Raw genomic sequence first — 24,847 nt, 5'->3', positions numbered from 1 at the left:
AACATGGAGGCAGGACGAAGTCCATCCTACACTGCTATTTATTTTAGCGTGAAGGAAAAACTGCTTCAGAGAAAGGGGGGGGGGGGAAATTAAAAGTCTTCGTGCTCTAATATATTCATAAAGGCAGCCAATCAGAGGCTGAGAGGAATACCCGGAAGCCCAGCGTTCCTCAAAGAAGAGAGATTCCCCCGGAAACAAAACAGGGCGGGCGCGCACTTCCTACCGCGACACGCCTCGCGGCTCGTCAGGAGATGGCGCGAAACCGACTGCGGAAACGGAAGTGGTTTGTAGCGAATCAGAGGGCGAGGAAGGAAGGGCCGCCGCACGAACTTCCGGACGCAGCCCCGCGCTTGGAACTGTGGGTGTGGGCCAGTCGGGGCGCGCTGTGCGCATGCTCCCGGGGTACGGCCCTTGGCTTCCGCGCGTGCTCGGGGTCGCAACGCTGTCTTTGGGCGGACGGTCGGCTGCCCGCTGCTCGCTGGGGTCTGCGCGGCGCCGGCCTCTGCGCTTTCTGTCCGCCCTTACCCTGTAGCTCTAAGATACCGCTCTGCAGCTTCGGCTCCTGGCCGTCCCCGGAGTGCAGACGGCGAGCGATGCCGCTCCCGGCCCGAGGCTGCGGGCGCGGGGCCGCGTGTGCGCGGGAGGCGAGCCTCCGGTAACCCACGTGTGTGTGCGTGTGCACGGGTGCACGTGCGTGCAGACACGCCCGCGTGTCCACAGTGTCCCCGCGCGCCTCGGCGCCCACACGCGCGCAGTGTCACGTCGTGTGTGTGCGCGGAGACAGCACCCGAGGGGTGGCCGGTGGGTCTAGCCAGGCGACGCCGAGCGGGTTGGGGCGGACTCGGCCTGCCGGACGCCAGCCGCGTCCCGCCGGCCAGCCGCCCCTTGAGGAGTTTCAGGTTGGCCGGTTTCCTTAGAGCTCCTCCGTCCCTGGAATTCTCCAGGCGAGAATACTGAAATGGGTTGCCATGCCCTCCTTCAGGGGATCCTCCGACCCAAGGAGTCAACCCCTGTCTCAAATCTCCCGCATTGGCAGGCAGGTTCTTTAGCACTAGCGTCACCCGTGAAGATCCCGGTTAGTTCCAGGTGGAGAGCTCACCAGGTCCTCAGGGGACAGCTGTACCTAATTTGCAGATCCTCCTGGGAGAAAATAGCCTAGACCGTGACCAGGAGACAGGCAGGCAGCCACTGGTGACTGGGTCAGCTGGGAGCGGGTGTCCGTGTGGTCTGGGCAAGGCCCTGTCCTGCCCCGTGTCTGCACTCCCCAGGTGCAGCGTGAGGCCTGGCTGTCACTCTGGAGCTGGTCAGGACAGTGGGCAGCTGCAAGAGGCATCAGCCCTGTCTTGGCCAGTGCTTTCTCCACCTGCCCGCGCAGTCCCAGCGGCCGGGCCTCCTTAGTCCTAGACCTCCGGGGCTATCGTCAAACCACTGCCAGCCGTGCTCAGTGATGTTCCGTGGCTCTTACGGGGCTGCCTGCCGGGCCTTAGCATTTCCCTTCCAGACCCTAAATGCTGCTGTCACTACCTGAAGGGCCCTGGGCCACTTCTCCAAACCTTGGCGGCGTTAGAAAGCCCTCTGTTCCTCTCTACTCTGGGCTCGCCTGGGTCCTGCCCCTGCCCAACCTGGATGCCCCCTGCCTGGGGGGTCTTTTCAGGGCAGGGTGAGTGCCCACTGGAGATGAGCCGCTGTCTTCACTCAGCACCCACTGTGTGTTGAGGCCCTGGTGGCCCCACACCACTGTCCTCCCACTTCATCCCCACCCCCACGAGAATGGTGCCATCAGCACCCGCACATGATAGCTGGCGACACTGGCCAAAGCGTGTGACGGGGACATCAGCCCTTCAGTGGGCAGCAGAGGGCTTCCAGCCAGGCTGCAGGGTGAGCAGTTAGGGGGTCTGTTGGTGCCCGATGGTCTTGCTCCACAGGCAGAACTTCTGCGCACGACCCCACAGCCTTGGGCCTCTGGTACCCTCAGGTCTGGGCACATGGGAGACGCCATCCAAAGTGGCCCAGAGCCCTGGTGACGTCATCTCCTCCCCATCGCCGGGTTCCCGGTCCCCACAGGCAGCTGACTGCGTGCAGATTCCTGGGCAGAGTCTGACTCTGGGGGTCTAGGGTCAGGCCTAGGAATCTACATTCTCAAAGCCTTTCGGGCACCCCACTCACCCCCATCTTGACATCCTACTTTTGCTCTGGATGGAGAGTGGATGACTCCACCTCATGCAAGGGACTTGGAGATGATGACACAGACCAGGGAAAACTTTGCAGAATAAGGTGAAGGCTGCCTGTGCGGGAAGGCAGCCAGAGGGCCTTCACAGGGTCTAGAGGACCAAGCAGGGAGGACCCTGGAGGCAGCAGCTCCCTCCAGGACTGGTGCAAACCGGGGTTCCTGGGCTGCGTTTACTGAGGCTGCTTCTCCTGGTGCCTGCTGGTGCCTCCAGGATGCCCAGCCCTCATCGAACCTGAGTTCCCTGGGAACGAACTCACTTGACCATCCCCAGAAGTCGTCCCTAAAGGCCCCCTCATGGAATTAGGGGCTAAGCCCAGAAAAGTCCCAGAAGTAAGAGAAGGTGAGATAGCCCAGTCCCGCCTGTTTCTTAGAAGCTTTGGGAGAGGAGTGGCTTGCGGAGTGAGCTTTACCCCCTCCACCTGTTGTTGCCTGGGTTGTTGGGAGGGGGGTACCCAGACCCGGAGGGTGAGAAGTGTGGGGTCCCCTCCAGCCCTGGTGAAGCCTGGGGCCTCTATGAGTCTTTCCCCTGCAAATGTCGTGGTGGAATTGCTAAATACCGGACTCTGATTGGATTGGAATCTCAGATAAAAGATGCGTGCTTAAAAGTGTAAGGATGCCTCAAACATTTTTTAGGAGGTGCGTATTCATTGTTTCTGTGATACTGTCCTGGGTTTTCCTTGCTACATTTGGCAACCGCAGGAACGGGGGGGGGGGGGGGGGGGGGGCTCTTGTCATCTGCCCAGAAACGAAGCACCTTCCAACGTGTGCTTTAGTGATGCTAGTCCTTGAGATGCCCTGTGGAAACAAGGAAGGAGCTTGTTTGGGCACTTCTGTGTTGAACAAGGGCTTCCCAGGAGGCGCTAGTGGTAAAGAACCTGCCTATCAGTGCAGAAGACACAAGAGATGGAGGTTTGATCCCTGGATCGGGAAAATCCCCTGGAGAAGGGAATGGCAACCTACTGCGGTATTTTTACCTGGAGAATCCCATGGACAGAGGAGCCTGGCAGGCTACAGTCTATAGGGTTGCAGAGTCGGACACGACTGAAGCATTAGCACACACAGCACACGTGTGTTGAACAAAGTTGCAGAACGCTTCCCCCCACCCCCTTTGAAGGGAAAGCCTGCTGGGGGGGCCGTGGAGTTTGTGAACATGAGGGCTTCTTGAGGGGGTGGGCATTGAGTCATCCATGGCGGCTCTGCAGGTCTGCACAGGACGCGGAAGAGAAGGTCCAGGGGAGGGAAGAAAGTGGCAGAGAAGGGCCAAGGACAGAGGAGAGGAGGCCAGGGCCTCAGCAGCCCTTGGGCCCACCCGGACTAGCTGGCATCCACGCCAGGCACGGCCCTGTCCAGTCCCCGAGTCCACTTCTGGTGCCCAGAGGCGCTCCACCGCAGGGACTGCGGACCACATCGGGCTGGGTGGGAGCCTCAGCCCTGATGCTGCCCTGACTGCAGAGCCTTCCCTGCAGGCCAGGTGGCTCTGGAGAGCCTCCGTTTTCCCGCCCTCTGGTGAGGCCTGCACCTGAGCCGGGGAACGTCAGAGTCAGGAGCCAGGCGGCTGGAGGAAGCTGAAGGCCCGTTTCCCGGGAAGCCCTCGATGTGGCGGCTCCGCCTGTCTCAGCTCGGGCTTCTAGGCCCCTGCAGGTGGGGCCGTGCCGCAGGTGGAGTGCTCTTCCCTCCCCCAGCCCCGTCCCGCGGAGGCCGGGCCTTGGTGGGGCGAGAACTCAGGCCGGACTCAGGACCGGTCTTGGAGACATTGGCGGGCTGCCTGGGGCCGGGCGGGCGGCCGTGGGCCGGCCTAACCTCTGCCCCCCTCCCCTCCAGCTCCCCAGACCTCCATTTGCCTGCTGACCAGCTGGCCCCTGCGGCCCTTCCAGTTTCCTGGGAGGTCCTCGGTTGGGCAGTGGAGAGTGGTGACATTCCCAGCAATGGTGACAGGCCCCGAGCACCCATTACTTTTTGGGGACGGAAGGCCTTGGTGACCCGGGAACCTCCTGGGGCCATCATGAGCATTTCAGAGGCAGTGCCGGGGTTCTGAGAGTCGGCTTCAAGGCCACTGCTCACTGCCACCCCTCAGACAAGTGGCCTTCGGGACCCAGCAGGCCCCAGCCAGTGGAGACCCCTGTTGGCTGGCTCCCATCCTCCTGGCCTTGAAGTGGCCGGCAGGTCGTCCTGGGTGGGCGGCTCCGGCCCCTTGGCTGTGCTTTGCTGTCTGTCCTGAGCGCCAGGAGGAGGGGGCGCGGGCTGTCTCCTCCACCAGGGGGCGGGGTTGCTCCTCTCCGGCGTGGACGGCCTGCGTCCCACCTCCTGGTAAACCTGGGAAGCGGAGCCTTCCTGCTTGTCCAGGCTGGCTCTCCGGGGCCCTGGGTAGGTCACCTAATGGCCAAGCCTCAGTTTCCTCCCCGACGGGACTGGAGCTTGGAGCTTGGCTCCCAGGGAGGGCTCAGTAGAGGGTGACTGTTACTGTCCGCTTTTCCAGATAGACAAACGAGGTTCAGGGTGTTTCCCGAGTGCCTGCAGGTGGTATCCCAGGTGCGGTGGGCAGCAGGTTCTGGAGCCCAGGTTCCTGGACCCCAGAGGCACCAGGAGTTTCCAGAGGACGTTGGGGGCTGGTGGCCATGCCGGGGGGCGGGAAAGCATCAGATTTGTGGGGTTCCTGACACAAAATCTCTACCCAGGTGTAGCCTGGACGCTTTTCCTGGAGTTAATTCTTTCAAAAGTCCATTTTTTCCCCATAATACATGGAAAACCTCCTCATTGCATGTGCATTTAAAACCACACAGGAGCAAAGTAACCCTACTTTTGCCAACCACCCATTCTGATCAGCACACTTTTTTGCATTTTTGCTGATTTCATATTTCCTATTAATTGCTACATGTGAAATGGCTTCTCAATGACTGGAGGGGTGCCCTGGGCAGGACCAGCAGTAATTTTTTTTTTTTTTGCAAATTTCAGTCTCGCACGACTTTTCCTGGCAATAAGGACTCGTCTAGAGGTTTGCTGCGCAGGGGAGGAGGGAAGGTCCGGGTGAGTGACTGAATTTCCGGGGTTTTCTCTGAGTGTTAATGTCCCAGATGGTTTCAGACAGGATGTTCTGTGTGGCTCTGAGACCCTGTCCCTCTCGGCTTCGCGTTTCTGAGGATGGGGCATGTCACTCTGCCAAAGTGCAGAGTGAGTGCAGTTTCTTTTTGCCCCCAAGAGCTGTTACGAAATTGCTGCCGTCTTGCAGTTGATGGCGGGAGGAAGGAACCCTGCTTTTCCCTCTGCTGGGTCCGGAGCGCTGGGCAGGCAGGGTGGCCGTGTGCCCTGGCCATCCCTCCCGGGGATGCCCCCAGGTCGCCCAGCCTAGCCCGCAGCAAGGGTGATGCCGGTCCAGAGCGGGGGTGACCTCTCCTCAGGGGCTGCTATTAATAAAGTGACCGCTGACCCCGGACGTGCGGAGAGCAGAGGGGACCGCACGTTCCCAGGGCTGGTGCTTGGCCCGAGGCCGTTGTGCGTGACCGGCCGGCCTCTCGGTTGCTCTGGTTCTGCCCCGGCCCCCATGGCCCCGATGGACAGGAAGCGCCTCGTGGGCCAAGCACGGGGCTGCCCTTCCTCCCGGATATAAATATCCCGGGACCAGCTCCCTGCGAGCGTCCTGAGGCCCTGAGGGAGGGAGCCAGGCAGGACCCGGACACAGGTCCTCTGCTCTCCACGGGCCGGCTCATGGCTGCTCCAGAACGTTCTCAGGCTGCCCCGCCGCCAGCTCTGCGCGTAGGCCGCAGAAGCAGCCGGGCAGAGGCTCCTGCTCTGCTTCTCCTCAGTCACCTGTGGGACGGAAGGGGGGATGGTGCCCGCCTCCCAGGAGTCCTGCCGTTGGCTGGAGGGGCAGGGAGGACGTGACGGGGGTGTCTTTGTGTCTCGTGTCCTCTGCATCCGGGCCCGAGCCCTCGGGCTCCAGAAGGGGGAGACAAACGTTCAGACAAGTCACTGCCAGGCCGGCCTGTCCAGCGAGCGGCCGTGCGGGCACCCTTGTCCGGTTCCCGCGGTGCTGGGCGCTGTGCCTCATCCCCTCGCTGGTCCAGGCACAGCCCCACCGCCCCCGCGCCCCCGGGGCCCGCGGCCGCCCCTGCGGCCCTGGCTGGGCACCCGGCTCCTCCCCAAAGGCTGCAGGGGTGAGGCCCCAGAACCTGGGAGGGAACACAGGCCCCCTAGTTCTGGGCCCTGGTGGGTCCGGTTTGGCAGGGATGCTGAGGGACTCAGAATGATCAAACATCTACATGCCCTTTGCGTGGGGGCACCAAAACTCGCCCTATCAGTGAGACTGGAAAGAATTTAGTTTAAAAAAAAGGCTGCCAGACAGAGCAGGGCTGAGCCAGGCGTAGGGGGAGCCGCCTGCTCCCTGCCCCTCTTCTCAGGCGCATCGAAGCCGCCCCCGCCTCTGCGTGCAGCTGCAGCCAGGAGCGACACAGAGGATTTCCGCCCTGGGACCTGGGCTTTGCTGTCTCCAGGTGACAGAGGAGAAAGCTGAGGCTCAGAGAAGACCCCAGCCAGAAGGGAATAGAGAGGAATTTAAAGCCAGCTTTGGGCTTGCCTGGTGGCTCAGACGGTAAAGAATCCGCCTGCAATGCAGCAGACCCGGGTTCAATCCCTAGTTTGGGAAAATCCCCTGGAAAAGGGAGTGGTTACCCACTCCAGTATCCTTGCCTGGAGAATCCCGTGGGCAGAGGAGCCTGGTGGGCTACATACAGTCCGTGGGGTCGCAGAGCCGGACACGACTGAGCAACCAACACGCTTGCGGAACTGCACAGCCCGGGTTAGGCTCTGCTGTCTACCAGGGAACCGAGGTGACCCTCCGCAGGGGTTCAGAAACACCCCCGTGTGAAGTTCTGCTTATAGTTTTCCCCCAAGGCCAGTGTGTGGAAGGCCTAAAAGCTTTAAGTCCTGCGAGAAAGAATTCTGCTCCCCCCTCACCCTCCCAGTAGAGACTCTGCCTGCAATGCAGCAGACCCAGGTTCAGCCCCTGGGTCGGGAAGGTTCCCTGGAGAAGGGCATGGCAACCCACTCCAGTATTCTTGCCTGGAGAACTCCATGGACAGCGGAGCCTGGCAGGCTACAGTTCATGGGGTCGCAAAGAGTTGGACACGACTGAGTGACTAACGCTTTGACCCGCTCGGCACTTCCCAAACCCCCATCACCCTGGAGCAGTGCCCGCAGCCCCCGTGGAGCTACAGTTGCACAGACACTCACTTAGAGAAGTGCTGCCCTGTGGAGGGGAGGGCGTGAGTGGACCGGTCTCTCCTGCTGCAGGTCCATTCCCGGGCAGACCGGTGAGGACGGGTGTCGCGCTGGGATCCCCAGTGGCGTTGCCCCGGAACGTCCAGCCCCGTCCTGTAGGAGGTTCAGGGCCTGGGGCGAGACGGTCCCCTCTCTAATCTCTCTTCTCAGCTGTGGGTGGGGACCCAGGGGAAGACCTCACCCTTCATTCAGGCTACCAGTGCTTGCTGAAGTGTCTTCCCTGACCCAGCCCCGCTAGAAGACATTCCCCAAAGACATGTGGCCCTACACTCTTGGAGCTCTAGGTAGGCCTGGGTGGGGGCCAGGGAGCCGGCAGAGAACAAATGATTCCTGGGTTAGGTTCACGAGAGCCTCAGGGGTTGAGGGACCTTGTCTGGGGAGTGGGCAGGGAAGGACAAGACCTGAAGCTGGAGTCAGAGTTCGCCCAAGAAAGGAGGGGAGGGCTCTAGGAGGAAGACACAGCCTGTGCAGAGGCCCTGGGGCAGGAAGGAGCAGGGCCCCCCGGCAGGACTGGATGGGAGGAGATGGAGCCTGGGCGGCTGCAGAGGCATCCGGGGAGGGGCTGGGGGCTGGGTCGGATCCCTCAGGGCGTGAGTGGGCTGCGTGGAGGCCCTGGCCCCCTGGGTCACTGCAGTCAGTGGGATGTGGGGCTGGCCTGCTCTGGGAAGAGCGGCCTCTCCGCCTCAGTGCTCCTCCTGGGGCTGTCCGTCCGTCCGTCCTTGTCCAGGGCTCCGGCTGCTGCACTTAAGGAGGCTGGCGGGCGCTCTGCCCGTGTGTCTCCGTGGCGAAGGGCCGGTCCAGAGCCCGCTCGTGCTAGTGGACCCCACTGGCCCCAGATGTGGGAGATGCTGTGCTGGAGAGAAGCGCGTGTTGGAAATTTGGACACGCAGTTCTGGGTACGCGCGCTGGATGGCGGAGCCCAGGCTTGGGCCCCCACTGTGCCTGGCTTGGAGGGGGCTGGGGGGTCCCCTCGGGGTGACGAGCACGAGGTGTCTCCCTGGGGCTGCCCTGGGTGACGGAGGTGGGGAGGGTCACCGTTGTTGCTTTGCCCCACTTCCGGCATCTCCCTCCGCCCAGGCTGGGGTGGTAACGGCAGCGCCCACACACGGGGCTGGTTCTGTCCCATCTCGGGCCTCCCCAGAACCCCGAGGTCGGAGTGTCCTCCCCTTTGAGGATGAGGCAGCAAGCCCCGGAGCGGGGAGTCACGGTAGAGCGGGGGTGGGTGTTGTCCTTGGGGTCACGTGCCCCAGCCTGGACTTTGCGTGCAGAGTGAGGGCTCTGCCCGGAGGTAGGCGTGACTGAGGAGGTCCCACGGGGGCTGGGGTAGGGGGTGGTGGTAGGGGGCGCCCGGATGCTGCTGGCCCCAGCCTGGCTCCCTGAAGCCTCCTGCCCTGACCCAACGACCCCGCCGTTGCCCCAGCGGCCTCTGCTATTTCCGGCCTCTCTGAGCCTCAGCCTGATCACGTCCCTGGCTCCCTGCAGGCTCCACACTCAGCCTGCTGCCCGCAGAGGCGACGAGAGCCACTCTGAGCCCCTGGGCTTGCTGCAAAGGCAGGGAGGTAGTCCCTGGGTACCTCCCGCTTAGCTGGGCTGGACGCTGGAGGGTGGCCGGAGCCTAAGTAAAGGCAGGAGTGCCCGGTCCTTCTCTCTGGGGCTGTCTGTCCAGGGGGGTGCACGCCTGCCTTCAGCTCAGACTCTGGGGTCCCACCCACCGGCCTGAATCTCTGTTTTGTCCTCGGGGGCAAGCGAAGCTGTGTTCCTGGGCTCCGGCAGCTGCTGTAACAAGGCCGCACAGACCAGGGGCCTGAACACCACGGAAGCGTACCCTCTCCCGGTCCCGGAGGCCTGAGGTCTGAGATCCAGGTGTCACAAGGCATCGCTCCTCCAGGGGCTTCCGGGCAGGGTCCTTCCCGCCTCTTCCAGCTGCTGGCGGCTGCAGCTGTCCTTGGCTTGTGGCCGCATCTCCTCCTCCATCTCCACGTGGCCCCTCCTCTTGTCTCTCGTAAGGACGCCAGTCATTGGTTGTAGGCCCCCTTCTTCCCCCCATCTCCCTGGAAATCCAGGATGATTCGTTTTGAGATCCTTAACGTAGTTATATCTGTGCAGACCCTTTCCCCCGATAAGATCACGTGTGTCCCCAAGATTCCAGGGGACACATCTTTGTGGGGCCGTCCGTCACCCCACTACCCTCTCCAGCCTCAGTTTCTGCATCTGTGAATGGGCCCCTCATGAAGATCGGGTGCGGCCGAGTAGAGCCTGGACCCCTCCCGTCCCCGCGGAGCGCTGGGGCCCTCCGGGGAAGCAGCTCCTCCTCGGGGGTCTGGATCTGGGCTCTGGCCCCGCTCTGTCCCCCCAGACCTTGGGGAAGCTGCTCCTGCATCTTTGAGACGGCAAGGTTCCGGCTCGGGGTTCGTGTCATCGGCCTTTCAGACTCTGAGACAAGCCTGTTTCCCAGAAGAATGGAGCTACGTTTCCGGTTCCAGGGGCGCAAAGCTCCACAGAATCTGGGTTCATTTTGTGCTTTCCGTCGGGCCCAGAAGGACACGAGGCTGGAAAGGCTGTGTGGGCAGCTAGGCCCCCAGCACCACCTCCCCCAGGTCAGCTGGGGGGGCAGAATGGCCCTGCAGCCCCTCTGAAGGGCTGCGCCTGGAGAAGAGGGCAGACACCGCCCGAGGGTCCGTCTTCCGGTCTGAGGGCAGGACAGAAGGGGCCGGAGCCAGGCAGCCGTCCCCCAGGGCCCCTCGGCCCTGAAGTGGTTACCATGGGCCTTGTCCTTGACAGCAGGCAGCTTCCCCAGCCCGCAGCCCCTTGGCCAGAGTGAACCCCACAGTTCTGCCTACGTCCCCGCAGGCCTGGCTCCTGGGCCCGCAGGTCAGCTAGCTGACGTGCCGTATCCACGCGTCCCTTCCTGCCCCGTCCTCTTGTTTATTTAGCCTGGAGTAACCCTGGTGTTGCCTCTGCTCGACTGGGGAGCGGCATCCTCCGCACTTGGCCCATGACCTTGGGATGCTGGGCCCAGTTCTCCTCTTCCATTCTGGGCTGGTGGCCAGAGTGGGCCCGGGGGACCCGAACACGCGGCCCTGGGCTGACCGCGGCTGCCAGCAGAGCATGGACTGAGCGTGGCTGGGCACGCCTCTGTTAAAGGGGGTGACCCCACTGGATGTGTGCACAAGAGGTGTGATCCTGAGGGTGGCAGGCACTTCTGTGGGAGTGAGGGTGCATCTCGGGATCTGGGGCGTGGGTGGGCCCTCAGCTGGGAGCTCTTGAGGTGAGTGGACATCTGGCATGGGTGGGTGCGCCATCATCTAGAAGGAGGAGGCTGGTCATAACACGTGGACAGATGAGGCAGGGACGCGGGGCAGGCGGTGTCGGGGGCCGACTTCAGCTGGGAGGTCAGGGAAGGTGTCTCGGGGTTCGCTTCCATCTGGCAATCAGGGCGGAGCCAGACATCAGGGCCTTGGAGAAAACGAATCCAGACCCCGGCTGGCACGTGCTAAGGCCCTGCGGCGGGATGAGCATGCCGGATGGAGAGAGGCCGAGGCTGGAGTGGGGAGTCGGGAGCTGCTGCCTCAGCCTGCCCTGACCCCAGCCCTGAGCTCTGAGCCCCTCGGCCCCCATGCTGGGCTCTGGCATCTGCCATGTGGCCCTGAGTCTGTCCGTCTCTCTGGCCCTCAGGCCCCCAGCTCAGCTTCTCAGTCCAGGGTGAAGGTTGGATGGACTCTTGCCGCCCGGCGGCCCTGCCCCGCACCCTGCCCGGGTCAGTCCTGCGGGGTCCGCTCGCTGACGGCCGCCCCGTCAGGCCACCTCCCCCGATGCATCCCCCCCTTCACGGCTCTGTCGTTCCTGCAGCGCTGTCCTCCGCCCCTCTGCCTGCCGCCCTGCCCCTCTGTTCCGCGGACCCGGGTCCTCTTGCCGCCCTTGGCCCCGGACCTGTGTGCCCAGGAAGCCCTCCCCTGCTGCCTGCGGGGTCCGGCCGCGTGGCGGGGCGATTGACGCGTGAGGCTCCAGCCCCAGGTCCCCCCTGACGGGCCGTTCAGGCGCTGAGAAGCCGCTCGGTCACCTGGAGGTTTCAGAGTCCACCGCCCGTAACTGAGCCGGCGACGCGGCCTCTGCTCCGGGAGACCAAGTCATAGCTGTGCTCCAGTTTCACCCTCAGCGACCCCAAGCGGGGGGCTCAGGTGTCACCCCCTTCCCAGCTGCGATCTGAGGCCAGTGACCTGCTGAAGTTCAAGCGGTCAGCTGCAGGCCGGGGGACTTTCTGTGGCTCCTTCCTGGGTTCTGTGGAGAGCTTTGGGAAGAGGCAAGTTTTAGAGTTTAGTTGTGGGGAAAAAACTCAGGTTGTGCAAAAGATGGAACCAAAAGAAGAGAAAAGTGAGGAGAGAAGGTCGATTCTGCCCCCCAGAGACAGCGCACTTTGGCTCAGGCGTTTGTGCCTTTCCCGTGTGTGTGTGTGCATGTGTGTGTGTGTGTGTGTGTGTGTGTGCGCGCGTGTGTGTATCACATATCTGCACTGAAGTGTCGTTAGGACCGTGCCCTTCTACTGTGTCCGTCTTGTGTTTCCTTGTATCCATGCTGAGCTCTACCACAGGCATTTAAATAACCACGAGGTATCACGTTGTATGGGCTTCCCTAGTGACTCTGCAGTGAAGAATCCTTCTGCCAGTGCAGGAGATGTGGGCTTGATCCCTGGGTCGGGAAGGTCCCTGGAGGGCACAGCAACCCACTCCAGTATTCTTGCCTGGAGAATCCCCATGGACAGAGGAGCCTGGCGGGCTACAGCCCATGGGGTCGCAAAGAGACGGGCACGACTGAGCGACTAAACCATTATCACTGTCACACTATATAAAAACACCATAATTTATTTACCTCTGCCCCAACCCTTGATTTGTTTTGACTGTTTTTGCCGTAACAAAGGCCAGAATTAATTCAGATAGCCTAAGGACCCACTCCAGTGGAGCGAGCCAGAAGTGAGGTGTGAGTCAGCCGGTGCCCACACGTGACGTGTGAGATGGTGTGTGTGTATGTGTGTGAGACGGTGTGTGAGTGAGATGGGGGGTGTGTGTGTGTGAGACAGTGTGTGTGTGTGAGGCGGTGTGTGTGTGTGAGACTGTGTATGTGTACGTGTGTGAGATGGTATGTGTGTGTGTGTGTGTGAGATGGTGTGTGTGTGACATGGTGTGTGAGTGAGATGGGGTGTGTGTGTGTGAGTGAGATGGTGTGTGTGTGTGTGTGTGTGTGTGTGTGAAAATTGCCCTGTTTCTTTCCAGGACAATAAATAGGAAACCTGAGTACCTTTTCCCTCCATCTTATTAGTTTTAGGTGTTAAAACAGTCATGCGGATTTGTGAGGGGTAAAGAGATGGATTTTTTAACGTTTGCATCTTGTGAACTTACACACTTTGAAGTGCTTGTTGATTGTAAGTGAATAGGTATTTGTGTCCTTTGCCCATTTTTCTCTGATGGGCTAACAGTCTTCATAATGTGCTTGTAGGACTCTTTTCTTTCTTTCGGGTTTTTTTTTTTTTTTTTAATGAACTGGAGTGTGCATTTTGTTTTTGTATTTACTTATCTTTGGCCGTGCCTGGAGGCAGTGGGCTCTTAGTTCCCTGACCAGGGATTGAACCTGTGCCCTCTGCATGGGAAGTGCAGAGTCTTAACCACTGGACCACTAGGGAAGTCCCTGCCCCTCTTCTGTACTAATAGAGAAGCTTTCCCAGCTGTACCTACAGCAAGTGTTTCTCCAAGTTTGTTTTTCTTTTGTCCTTTGGGTTTGTCTATAACTTGTCTTTCGCGTTTGAACATTAATGTTTCTGGACCCACTCAAGTGGCTCTCTCTTCAATAGTGGTTACTGGGGGCTTTCAGCGAGTGGGAGGATGCCCCCGTGTCATCAAGCTCTTCCTGGAAGTGCATTTCGTGGTGCAGTCTGGGGTCATCCCTCTTGGCTCTCGTCAACCTAAACAGGACATTCTGTGCAGTAACAGAGATTATACTTTGTTTGTTTGTGGGAAAGTCAGAGATATGTGAATAGGCGTGCATGTGCAAGCCTGTGTAAGGAAATGGGGCAAGACTTACCCAATTAGCAAGTTTAAAAAATGCCCTTTGACCAGTCTTAAAAATCCACTTCCTTTTCAGCACAGAGCATGGCCTGGCCCTTCCCTGAGCCCTGAGCCCTCCCGAGTCATGGGGGAGCCCCTGGAGGGGGAGGCAGCCAGCCAGGGCAGGGTTGACTGAGGGCAGCACATGGGTGTCTAAGGCCTCCAGGCTTCCCCCAGCACCCGGGGGCTCCCCAAAGGCGGGTGAGGACAGGAGTCCTTGAGCCCTTTCCATCTCATTGCATCAAGTGGGGCAGAGGTCGCATTTGCTCCAGACCAAGCCTATCCTGGCGGGCAGGCTCCCCAGCACAGTGCCCTGGGTGGTGGCCGCTGCCAGTGTTTCTCTCCAGGCCCGCTTCACAGATGGGGAAGCTGAGGCCTGGGGATGACTGTGCGGGAGGCAGACACCCTCTCGCTGCCCCGCTGTGGTTTTGCCCCTGGGAGACACAGGGCAGAGGCGTTCAGGCACCAGGGCCTCAAAACAGAGCCCTGGCCCTGGGGTCCTGAGGCCACTTTCTGGTCCTGGCACATGTTCTCCAGCCTCAGTCTTCTCTTCTGTAAGATGGGTCTGTATCCCTCCCGATCAGTGAGAGGCAGGCAGACTCGGTGTCTGCACCAGCCCTACAGACGCAGAGTGTCCGGTCACTTCCCTGCACATCCCACCTGCCACTTCCTTGTTCTCCCGTGCCCCAGAGGTCAACTGATGCTCCTGGAACCATCAGAGAGCCTGGGCCTTGGATTTCTGGACCCAGAAGGCGCACCCTCCGGATTTACGGCCGGCCATCTCGAATGGGCGCGAGCTGGCTCTGAGACCCTCGCGCCCGCCTCATTCCTACCAGCCCAACCAGCAGACGGGGAGCTCCAGGCCAGCCCAGAGGCTTTCTGGTGAGGGGTGCTGGGCGGAGGCCCCGTCGGCACTGGCCGTGGGACCACGTGCTGCCCACCTGGCCTGGTGGCCTGACTTCTGGCGGGGTCAGACCCGGCCAGGTGGGCAGTGGAGGGGGCACTGTGAGGCAGAGATGTGCCCTGGTCCAGCCTTCTCAGACAGGAAGGGGGTCACCCCCAAACCCTCCAGGGAGTCAGAAGTTCTGGCCCCCAGCTGGTGCTGGAGGCGGTGAGAGGGCCCCGAGCCCAGCCCCCCAGACGCTCCGCAGGCTGGGCAGGGGTGGGGGGACAGGGCCCGCCCGTGTGCGGAGCTCTCAGGCACTCAGGGTGCTCGATCCCCCCACTCCCCCCGCTCCCAGCTTGGAGTCCAATTAATCAATAGAAGAATTCTCTGCTGTCTCACCTCTCTGAGCCCCGCAGGCTCCTACAAGATTGATTAACACAAACATCAATTTCTCGGGCTGCACGCCTCCGAAAACACGGCACTTTTTCAGATTGAATTGCTACTGTGTGCCCGGTGTAAATAGAGGAGAGGGCGTAGAGTGGAGGATTTGTGGCTGTCCCTGCCGCTGCGCCCTCTCAGGCGGCTGTTACTGCGGGGGCGGGGGTTGGGGGGAGAGGAGGGGGAGGGAGGAGGGGAGGGGGAGAGGCGCTCAGGAGCCGGCAAGACCCAGGAGGTGCGGCGGGGTCGTGGGTCGGGGTCGTGGGTCAGAGTTGTGGGTCGGGATTGTAGGTCGTGGATTGGGGTCGGGGTTGTGGGTTGTGGGTCACAGGTCGGGGTTGTGGGTCGGGGTCAGGGTCGTGGGTTGTGGGTCGGGGTCGTGGGTTGGGGTCGTGGTTCGGGGTCAGGGTCGTGAGTCGGGGTTGTGGGTTGGGGTTGGAGCCGTGGGTCATGGGTTATGTGTTGGGGTTGTGGGTCGGGGTCGGGGTCGTGGGTTGTGGGTCGTGGGTCGGGCAGAAGTGCTGTTTGTTGGCTTCTGGCAGTCTGCCCTGGGAGGGATGGCAGCCCCGAGGGGCACTCTAGCCTTGTGGTCACTGGGGGGGTGGCCTGGACCCTGGCACCGGGCTCCCGCGCCCGCCCTGCTTCCTGCCCGCCCCCCCCCTGCAAAGCAGGCCTTTGGAACCGTGGGCTGGGCCCCAGGGGCGCAGGCCCTGCGCCTCGGGCACTGGGGCTGAAGACCCAGAGCCTGGGAAGCTGCTTCACGCGGTTTGGTGCCCCCGGCCCCAGGCGTGCCCTCTCGCTCCAGCCGGGTCCTCAGCCTGGATCAAGCACAGCTCCCCAGTCTGCTCCGCGCCTCTGGGCTCCTTGTCCCAGCGGTGGGGACACCACGGGACCCAGCATGGGACTTACAAACGTGATTTTAGATTTCCAGCAGCTGCATGAAAAACAACAACAAAAAAAGCTGGTGACATTAGCTTCAATGTATGCTTTACGTAACCCAAGTTACCTCATACTTCTCAGGTGGCACAGCGGTAAAGAATTTGCCTGCCAATGCAGGAGACGCAGGAGACTCGGGTTCGATTCCTCGGTTGGGGAGACCTCCCTGGAGGAGGAAATAGCAACCCACTCCAGTGTTCTTGCCTGGAGAATCCCGTGGACAGAGGAGCCTGGCAGGCTACAGTCCAGGGGGTCGCACAGAGTCGGACACGACTGAGCACATATGCGTTACCCCATAGACGTCATCTCAATGTGTTTTCAACACGGGACGACTCGGAAACGGCAACTGGTGGGCCTGTTGTTTGGACTTGGTCTCTGGGCAGGTCAGGCTTCGCCTCTCACCCAGCGTCCGTCTCCTGGCCGGCCCGTGGCAGATGCTCAGTGGCCAGCGTGACGAGGGCCGTGGTGGACGCTGCGGCTCTGGCCCGTGGCCTTGGCCTCCCAAGAGTGGGTGCCCCACTTGGTTATGGCAACAGCAGGTCAGGGAGCTGGTGGGTCCCCCTTCACAGATGAGGGGCGGGCCCAATGCCCAGCTTTGGGGTGGGTGGCGAGTCTTTTGTTGAGGGAAGGTAGGAGGCTTGTGCAGGGAGAACCCAAGTTCAAGGTTGGAATTCTGTCGCTAGTCAGCTCCAGGCCGGCCTCCTACGCCCCAGCCTGGGGGCTCTGTGTCCTTGGAGGGATGGAGAGCAGGGCTGGCAATCAGGTGTCAGGGGTGGGGGGTTATGTTTATCTTTGTTGTGGTTATTTTGTTGCTGCCCTTAGAATCTACCTGAAATCCCCAAGGTGACCCCCAGCCCCCTCAAGTAGAGCTCAAGGCCCTCCCCTCACCGCCTGGATTCTGAAGGGTGGCTTGGCTTCCATTTCACCTGTGGGCTGTCCCTCCTGCTCCAAAGACGGGCTCTTGCTGTCCCCTCAGGACCTGGCTTCCTAACAGTCTGGTGACGTTCACTGAGGGCGCGCTGGGCGCTGGGGGCGCCCTGGGAGCTTCAGATCTGGGGGTCCTGCCTTCCTCCCAGAGGCCCTACTCTGCTGACAGGTGGGGCTCCCTGGGTTCCCCAAGGACCTGCCTGCTTGGCCCCTGCATGTTGGGAGCTGCAGGAATACGTGCCCATCAGGAATCCAAGGAACTGGGAATCTTGACTCGAGTTAGAAAGTGTGGGGAGGGATGTGGGCGGGCGGGGGAGCTTACTACTGGGAGTCCATGCCCTCCCCACCTCACCCTCCCACTCACCAGATGTCTCCTGAGTACTGCCCTGTGACGAGGGGACATGTGTGTTGGCTGTGCCCAAGGTAGCTGTCAGGACAGACCAGGGAGCGTGTGATGACAGGACTGGGTGAGGGCTGAGCTCGTATAAGGGCTGGGTCTGGGGAGCACCCTGGCAGGCTTCCTGGAGGAGGTGACTCCTGAGGGTTGGGTGTGCGTTACCTGGGGGAAGGAACCAGGCCCAGGAACTCACAGGTGAGAAGCAAGGGGACTGGGGCTGCAGGCCAGCGGATGGGGGACTGGAGGCCACAGAGGTGGATACCCAAGAGTGGCGTGGCCTGGACCAGGGGGAGGAGGAAGCAGGAGGAATGGTCAGGGCAGGGGCTGGCCCGCGAGGGGAATGGCAGGAAGGGGGCCAGCGCTTCCTCTGCCCCGTGAGGAGTCCCTCACTGCGTGCCCCGTGGTGTGGACCTTCCGAGGGAGAACCTTCCGGCCGTCTCCCTGCGTCTGTTTTCCCTTGTCCCAAGGCAACTTGAAGCCCCCGCACCCCAACTCTGCTCTTAGCTGAAGAGAAGGGCCAGGGACCAAGCGGACTTGAGTCCTTGGCGACGGCCACCTGAGGGCCCAGGGCAGCTTCTGCTGCTGAGTTTCCCGTTATAATTGAGGTCAACGGGCTCTTGAGAGTCCCCAGCGGGTGGCGAGCCCAGAACCTAGGGTGATGCGCCTTTGCTGTCAGCACGGGGGCTTCTGGGGGCTTCCTGGAATCAGGGGGCCTGTGGCCTAGGGACCTGAGGGCCCCCGTTACGCCCCCTTGGCCCCGCGGGGCTGCCTGAGCAGAGGATGCTCTCAGTTTTTCCTGGAATTTTGGTTGCACTGGGTCTTTGTTACTGGGCGTGGGCTTTCCTCTAGCTGCGCTGAGCGGGGGCTACTTTTCGTTGTGGTGTGCGGGCATCTCATTGTGGCGGCTTCTCTTGGAATCTTCCTGGACCGGGATGGTGTCCCCTGCACTGGCAGGCAGAGTCTAATCCACTGTACCACCAGGGAAGTCCTCCCTTCGCTTAATAAAGAACACGCTCATGATGCTGAAGAGCTGCCCACGAGGGGAGGGGAGGCTCCCAGGGCCGCCCCCCTGCCCACCCCGCCCCCTGGCCCTTCCTGCCTGCACCCGTCCCCGGGGCTCTCTGGGTCCTGGAAGCGCTGGGCTTCCTGCCTGAGCAGCACCCCTAAGTCCTTGACATCCCACAGTGGGAACAACCCAAGGGGACCCAGGGTGTAGCTACGACTACAAGTACCCAGCCCCCTACGAGCCCCCAGTTCTAAACCTGCCTCCCCGACGCCCTCGAACAGGAGTGCCTGCCCTGGGAATGGAAATCGAATGAGGAAAAATGTTTATTCGTTACTGTAGTGATGGAGTTTTGTCCAGTGGGCACAAATGCTAAGCTCGGTGAGACTTTACACATTTTCTAGTATGATTTTTCAAACGGATTTTAGAACAGCCTGTCTGAGTCATCTCCGCTCTGCCAGGTGGGAAGGCAGGGTCGCCCAGGACTAGCCCCGCCCTCGGCTGCGCACTTGGCCCCCGTCCCCGCCCAGCTGTCCTCGCTGGCCGTGAGAATCGGGGTGAACAGGTGAGGGCCAGACTCAGAGACGCTGGAGTCGCGGGAGGGAGGAGACCAGACTTGGGCTCTGGACTCTCAGCCCAGTGCTCTCTGACCCAGTGCGCTGGGTCTCAGGTCCCTTCCCCAGGAGGTGCCCTGGCGACCGGGGCCGTCAGCGCCATCGCCCAGGGCATGCAGGGCCCTGTCCGCCCGCCCACGTCCATTCCTTCGTTCAGTTGTTCAACAAACACCTGGACCTGTGGTGGGGCCAGGCTGTGCCGCCTCCTAATACCCCAGTACCCAGCGGAGTGGGGATGATGGTCCCCCTGTGGTAGAAGGGGAAACCGAAGCTCAGAGACAGCAAAGGACTTGCTCTAGGACACACAGCCAGCGGGATGGGGAGGGGGCCTGAGCTTGGGCAGGTCTTCTCCCCAAACCCCCAAACCTGTTGCCTTAAACATTCCCCTCCTCTGTGGCGTGGCCCCAACCAGCGAGACCCCTGCCACTAGCTCAGAGCCATTGGAGTGAGGACAGCCGCTCGCAGAAGGAGCTGCTGGCCCGGCTGGCGGGGTCTCGCTGCAAGGGGGGCTGGGGAGACGACAGGTAGGGGGGCTGAGGGCTGCTATGTCACGTCTGTGCTCCAGAGGTCTGGTTTACCCCAAACCCGGATTCACGGAGCGGGAGCGGGCCCGGGAGGGGACTCACACTGCCCCCGAGGCACACAGCAGCTCAGCGGGGCTGGGCCTGGGGCCCAGTCATCACAGCCTGGCTGTCACAGGTGTGGGTGGGGGCGAGGGCCACCGCTGCTTGTGAACTTGCAGGGGCGCAGGTGAGTGAGTCCGGCCCGCCGCGGGCGCGGCGTGTGGGTGGGCAGGCGGGCGAGCGGCGGGCGGGCGGTGGGCACTTGAGTTAAGTGTGGCTAATTTGGTACAAGAACACGGACGCCGCTTGCGATTTCTGCATCTTGGAGAAGCAGGGAACATTGTGAGGGCTGTTCCAGGCACAGCAAGAAGTCGGGGGGGGGGTGCGGGGGGGCTGCTCTGCATGAGGTCTGCTCCGCGTGCAGGGTGGACGGAGGCGCCCAGGCCTCCCCAGCCACGTCCCCCGCCAGGGCGCAAGGCTGGGGCGCCTGCAGCCGGTGGAGGCAGACTGTCTCCGCGTGACGACGGGCCGGGTGACGGCAGAGGCCAAGGGCAGCGTGTGGCCTCGCGCGGTGTCCGCCCTGGGCCCACCCGTGCCCGGGGGGCGGGTCCTGCGCGCTCACGCTCTCTCTCTCTCTCTCCCACTCTTCTCTCCAAGGGGCCCTGGGACCCTTTGCTGCAGTGCTTGCACCCGGAAAAAGCGTCTCCTCCAGCAACAAAATACAAAGAAACTAAGGAATTAAAAACAACTGCGTGCGGGCACAGTTGAAGCAAATTGCGGACAACAAGATACAAAGAGACCAAACGCCCAGTGTCCACTTCTGAACAACCAGGAGCCAAAGCTGGGAGCAGTGCCTGCCCCCTGCACATGATACTACCAGAGCCGGGGTACCTCCCGCCGACCCCGGGACCCACCCTCAGCCTCACCCGGTATAAGGAGCCCCCTCATCCTCCTCCTGTTGTTTGTTCTTACCCCCCACCCCACCCTCCGGCTGCAGCAGGGGCCCCAGTAAAGCCTTGCCCGAATTTCCTGTCTGACCTCTAGTCAACTTCTGTAGGTTAGAGGAGGTCAAGAGCCCTGTTTGCTGACACCTGCCTTGCACGAGGAGCAACCCTGGGGCCCTGGAGCGGAGCCTGGTGTGTGACACCCCCCCCCCACCGCCGGGAGGGGCCGGCCCCGGGTGGGCGTCGGTGGCTGTGCTCAGGCCCCAGCTGGCTGCAGGGTGAAGCTGCCTGTTCAGGACTCGGCCTTTCTGCTCAGACACGTCCATGCCCTGGAATCCAGCCCATGAACAGCCACCCAGGTTCTAGGCTGGAAGGAAAGAACTAGGGCTCCTGTGGGCAGGGTGCTTCTGAGCTGTGCCGGGGAACTGACCGGGTGGTCTCGGGAGATCTCCATGAGCCGTGCAGACAAGGCCTCCAGCAGCGCAGGGTCCTGCTGGCCTGGGGACCACAAGGACTGTGGAGAAGGAACCGCAGCTCCTCTACCTTGAAAGGAGCACTGCAGACTCAGGGATGGCCAGCCTACCGTCCTGGGGTAAGTGGGGGTCTATTGCCTGCTGGCATTGTGTTTGCCCGAGCTGGTGGGTAAGGAGCCACAGAGGCGAGACGTCCCCCGCCCTGGAGCAGCGGGCAAGTGGCCCTTGGGTGCCACGTGCTGCAAGCGCATCGGGAAGGCTGAGGGGTGCCTGAGAAGGGAAGCGCAGAAGCCCGGTCTCCGAGACAGCCCGAGGAATCCAGCTCATGTTCTCCCCAATGAACAGCACTTTTGGGATTTGCCTGGGGCAGCGTAGAGTCTTAGCCTGGATACTGGACATGGGATCCCAGAGTCCCAGACGGTGGTACTGTGCTTAGGTGTCCCCCCCACACCCCTAACTCCCAGTCATCCCATTGGCCCAGGGCCACACAGCCAGTCTAGAGGGCTGGTTAAAGGGCCAGGGGAAGGACCAATCATTTTGGATCACATGAAAATTAAAACTCAACATAGCAGCTTTGTGTGATGTGGGTAAAACGATATTTAAGGGAAAAATTTACAGCTTGAATTTATTTAAGGAAAACTTAGATAAAGCAAACTTTCTTAAAGGAAATTTTAGCGCTAAATGCTTACATTGAAAAAGAAAATCAGTGATCTAAGCTTTCACCCTAAGAAACCAGTTCAGTTCAGTTCAGTTCAGTCGCTCAGTCATGTCCAACTCTTTGTGACCCCATGAACCGCAGCATGCCAGGCCTCCCTGTCCATCACCAACTCCTGGAGTCCACCCAAACCCATGTCCATTGAGTCAGTGATGCCATCCAACCATCTCATCGTCTTTCGTCCCCTTCTCCTCCCACCTTGATCTTTCCCAGCATCAGAGTCTTTTCAAATGAGTCAGCTCTCCATATCAGGTGGCCAAATTATTGGAGTTACAGCTTCAGCATCAGCCCTTCCAATGAACACCCATGACTGATCTCCTTTAGGATGGACTGGTTGGATCTCCTTGCAGTCCAAGGGTCTCTCAAGAGTCTTCTCCAACATCACAGATCAAAAGCATCAATTCTTCGGTGCTCAGCTTTCTTTATTGTCCAACTCTCTTATCCATACATGACTACTGGAAAAACCATAGCCTTGACTAAATGGACATTTGCTGACAAAGTGATGTCAGCTTTTTTAATATGCTGTCTAGGTTGGTCATAACTTTCCTTCCAAGGAGTAAGCATGTTTTAATTTCATGGCTGCAGTCACCATCTGCAGTGACTTTGGAGCCCAGAAAAATAAAGTCAGCCACTGTTTCCACTGTTAACCCATCTATTTGCCATGAAGTGATGGGACCAGATGCCATGATCTTAGTTTTCTGAGTGTTGAGCTTTAAGCCAACTTTGTCATTTTCCTCTTTGACTTTCATCAAGAGCCTCTTTAGTTCTTCTTCACTTTCTGCCATAAGGGTGGTGTCATCTGCATATCTAAGAAACTAGAAGAGGCAAAGTCAAAGCAAGCAGAAGGAAGGAAACAATAATGAGCAGAAATCAGCGAGACAGAAGACGGGAAATGGGAGAAATAATTCATGAACCAAAATTGCCTCCACAGAGAGGACTGTGCATAAATGACAAGTCTCTAGTCAGATAGACTGACCAGGAGAAAAAGTGAGAAGGGGCACATTACCAACATCAGGAATAGAAAAGGGGGCATCACTACAGATCCTACAGACATTAAAGGGATAAAGAAGAATAGTATAAGCAATGTTATGCCCCTACCTTCTGCAGCTTAGACAGAGTAGACAGATTCCTTGAAAGACAGACGTGATCAGAGCTCACACAAGAAAAAGTCTCATACATATGAGTACATGCTAAGTCTCTTCAGTTGCGTCTGACTCTTTGCAACCCTATGGACTGTGCCCCACTAGGCTCCTCTGCCCAAGGGATTCTCCAGGCAAGAATACTGGAGTGGATCATCATTTCCTCCTGCAGGGGATCTTCCTGACCCAGGGGTTGAACCAGCATCTCTATGTCTCCTGCACTGGCAGGCGGGTTCTTCTCCACTAAAACCACCTGGGAAGCATATATATATAAAAGTCACGTATATGCTAAAGAGTTAGATGTTAAACACCTCCAACAACAACAACAACCTCTAGAGTTAGAGGACTTTTCTGGCAAATCCTAACAAACACTTAAGACAAATAAGACCAGTGATATTTTCTCTTCCAGAAAATAGAAAAGCAGGGAACAATTATCAACTCTTTCTATGAGGTCAGCATTACCCTGATATGAAAACTTTACAAAGACATTACAAGAATACTATAAAACAGGCCCATATCCCTCATGATCTTGGACATAAAGATTCTAGTGAAATATTAGCAAATTAAATCTAGCAGTATCCCAAAGGGAAAATCCATCATGTGTCCTAGGAATGCAAGTCTGTTTCAACATTCAAAATATTAATCAATATAATTCACCATATCAACAGATTAAAGAAGAAAAACAATATCACTTCCATAGATACAAAAAAACACATGTGCTAAATCCAACCTCTATTCATGAATAAAAATTTTAGCAATTCGGAAAGAGAAGGGAATTTTCTCCATGTCACAAAAGGTGTCTACAAAAAAATCTATAGTTAATATCACAATTAGTTGTAAAATACTGAATAGTTAATGAAGAAACGGTCACGAAGAAAGTTAATGAAGTTAATGGCCCCCTAAGATCAGGGCTGGGCTTTCCAGGTGGCTCAGTGGTAAAGAATCTGCCTGCAACGCAGGAGTCACAGGAGACGTGGGTTCGATCCCTCGGTCGGGAAGATCCCCTGGAGGAGGGCATGGCAACCCACTCCAGTACTTTTGCCTGGAGAATCCCATGGACAGACGAGCCTGGCTGGCTACAGTCCATGGGTCGCAAAGAGTCGGACATGACTGAAGTGCCTTGGCATGCCTGCATACAAGATCAGGACCAAAGTCAGGGTATGCAGTGACATTATTCCTGTCAGTACTGTTCTAGAATAAGTATTGTCAGTGGACTAAGGCAAGTGAAAAAAAAAAAAGATATACAGATGGGCAAGGAAGACATAAAACTGCTTCTTTTTACATTCAACATGACCTGACTTTCTCTACTCAGGAAGGTGGCTTTTTGTTTTGTTTTTACTGGTTAAATCCATGCAATTGTTATAGGTGCAGGAACGGCCGAGAGGAGATACCCCATGTTCAAGGTCAGGAGCGGCGGCTGTGCTTTGCTGGAGCAGCCGTGAAGAGATACCCCACGTCCAAGGTAAGAGAAACCCAAGGAAGACAGTAGGCGCTGAGAGAGGGGATCAGAGGGCAGACAGACTGAAACCACAATCACAGAAAACCAGCCAATCTGATCACACGGACCACAATCGTGTCTAACTCAGTGAAACTAAGCCATGCTGTGTGGGGCCACCCAAGACGGACAGGTCATGGTGGAGAGGTCTGACAGAATGTGGGCCACTGGAGAAGGGAATGGCAAACCACTTCAGTATTCTTGCCTTGAGAACCCCATGAACAGTATGAAAAGGCATAAATGACAGGATACTGAAAGAGGAACTCCCCAGGTAGGTAGGTGCCCAATATGCTACACTGGAGATCAGCGGAGAAATAACTTCAGAAAGAATGAAGGGATGGAGCCAAAGCAAAAACAATACCCAGTTGTGGATGTGACTGGTGATAGAAGCAAGGTCCGATGCTGTAAAGAGCAATATTGCACAGGAACCTGGAATGTTAGGTCCATGAATCAAGGCAAATTGGAAGTGGTCAAACAGGAGATGGCAAGAGTGAACATTGACATTCTAGGAATCAACGAACTAAAATGGACTGGAATGGGTGAATTTAACTCAGATGACCATTATATCTACTACTGTGGGCAGGAATCCCTTAGAAGAAATGGAGTGGCCATCATAGTCAACAAAAGAGTCCAAATTGCAGTACTTGGATGCAATCCCAAAAACAAGAGAATGATCTCTGTTCGTTTCCAAGGCAAACCATTCAATATCACAGTAATC

General features: G+C 59.0%; 1 long non-coding RNA gene and 1 other non-coding gene across 2 annotated transcripts; one reads left to right on the top strand and one right to left on the bottom strand.

Moving 5' to 3' along the window:
• The first annotated feature begins 425 nt into the window (after nucleotides 1-425).
• LOC122703454 lies at nucleotides 426-20,870 on the top strand. The gene is made up of 3 exons (XR_006343491.1): nucleotides 426-655; nucleotides 5,183-5,254; nucleotides 20,021-20,870. It is a non-coding gene; the product is annotated as an uncharacterized LOC122703454 (long non-coding RNA).
• On the bottom strand, nucleotides 13,106-13,178 carry TRNAG-UCC. The gene has a single exon. It is a non-coding gene; the product is annotated as a tRNA-Gly (tRNA).
• Nucleotides 20,871-24,847: the final 3,977 nt, after the last annotated feature.

This window comes from Cervus elaphus, chromosome 11 (assembly GCF_910594005.1).
Source record: "Cervus elaphus chromosome 11, mCerEla1.1, whole genome shotgun sequence".
In the NCBI taxonomy this organism is placed as follows: domain Eukaryota; kingdom Metazoa; phylum Chordata; class Mammalia; order Artiodactyla; family Cervidae; genus Cervus; species Cervus elaphus.
Note: the sequence above shows the minus strand (reverse complement) of the source record. Positions and strands in the feature narration are given on the sequence as shown.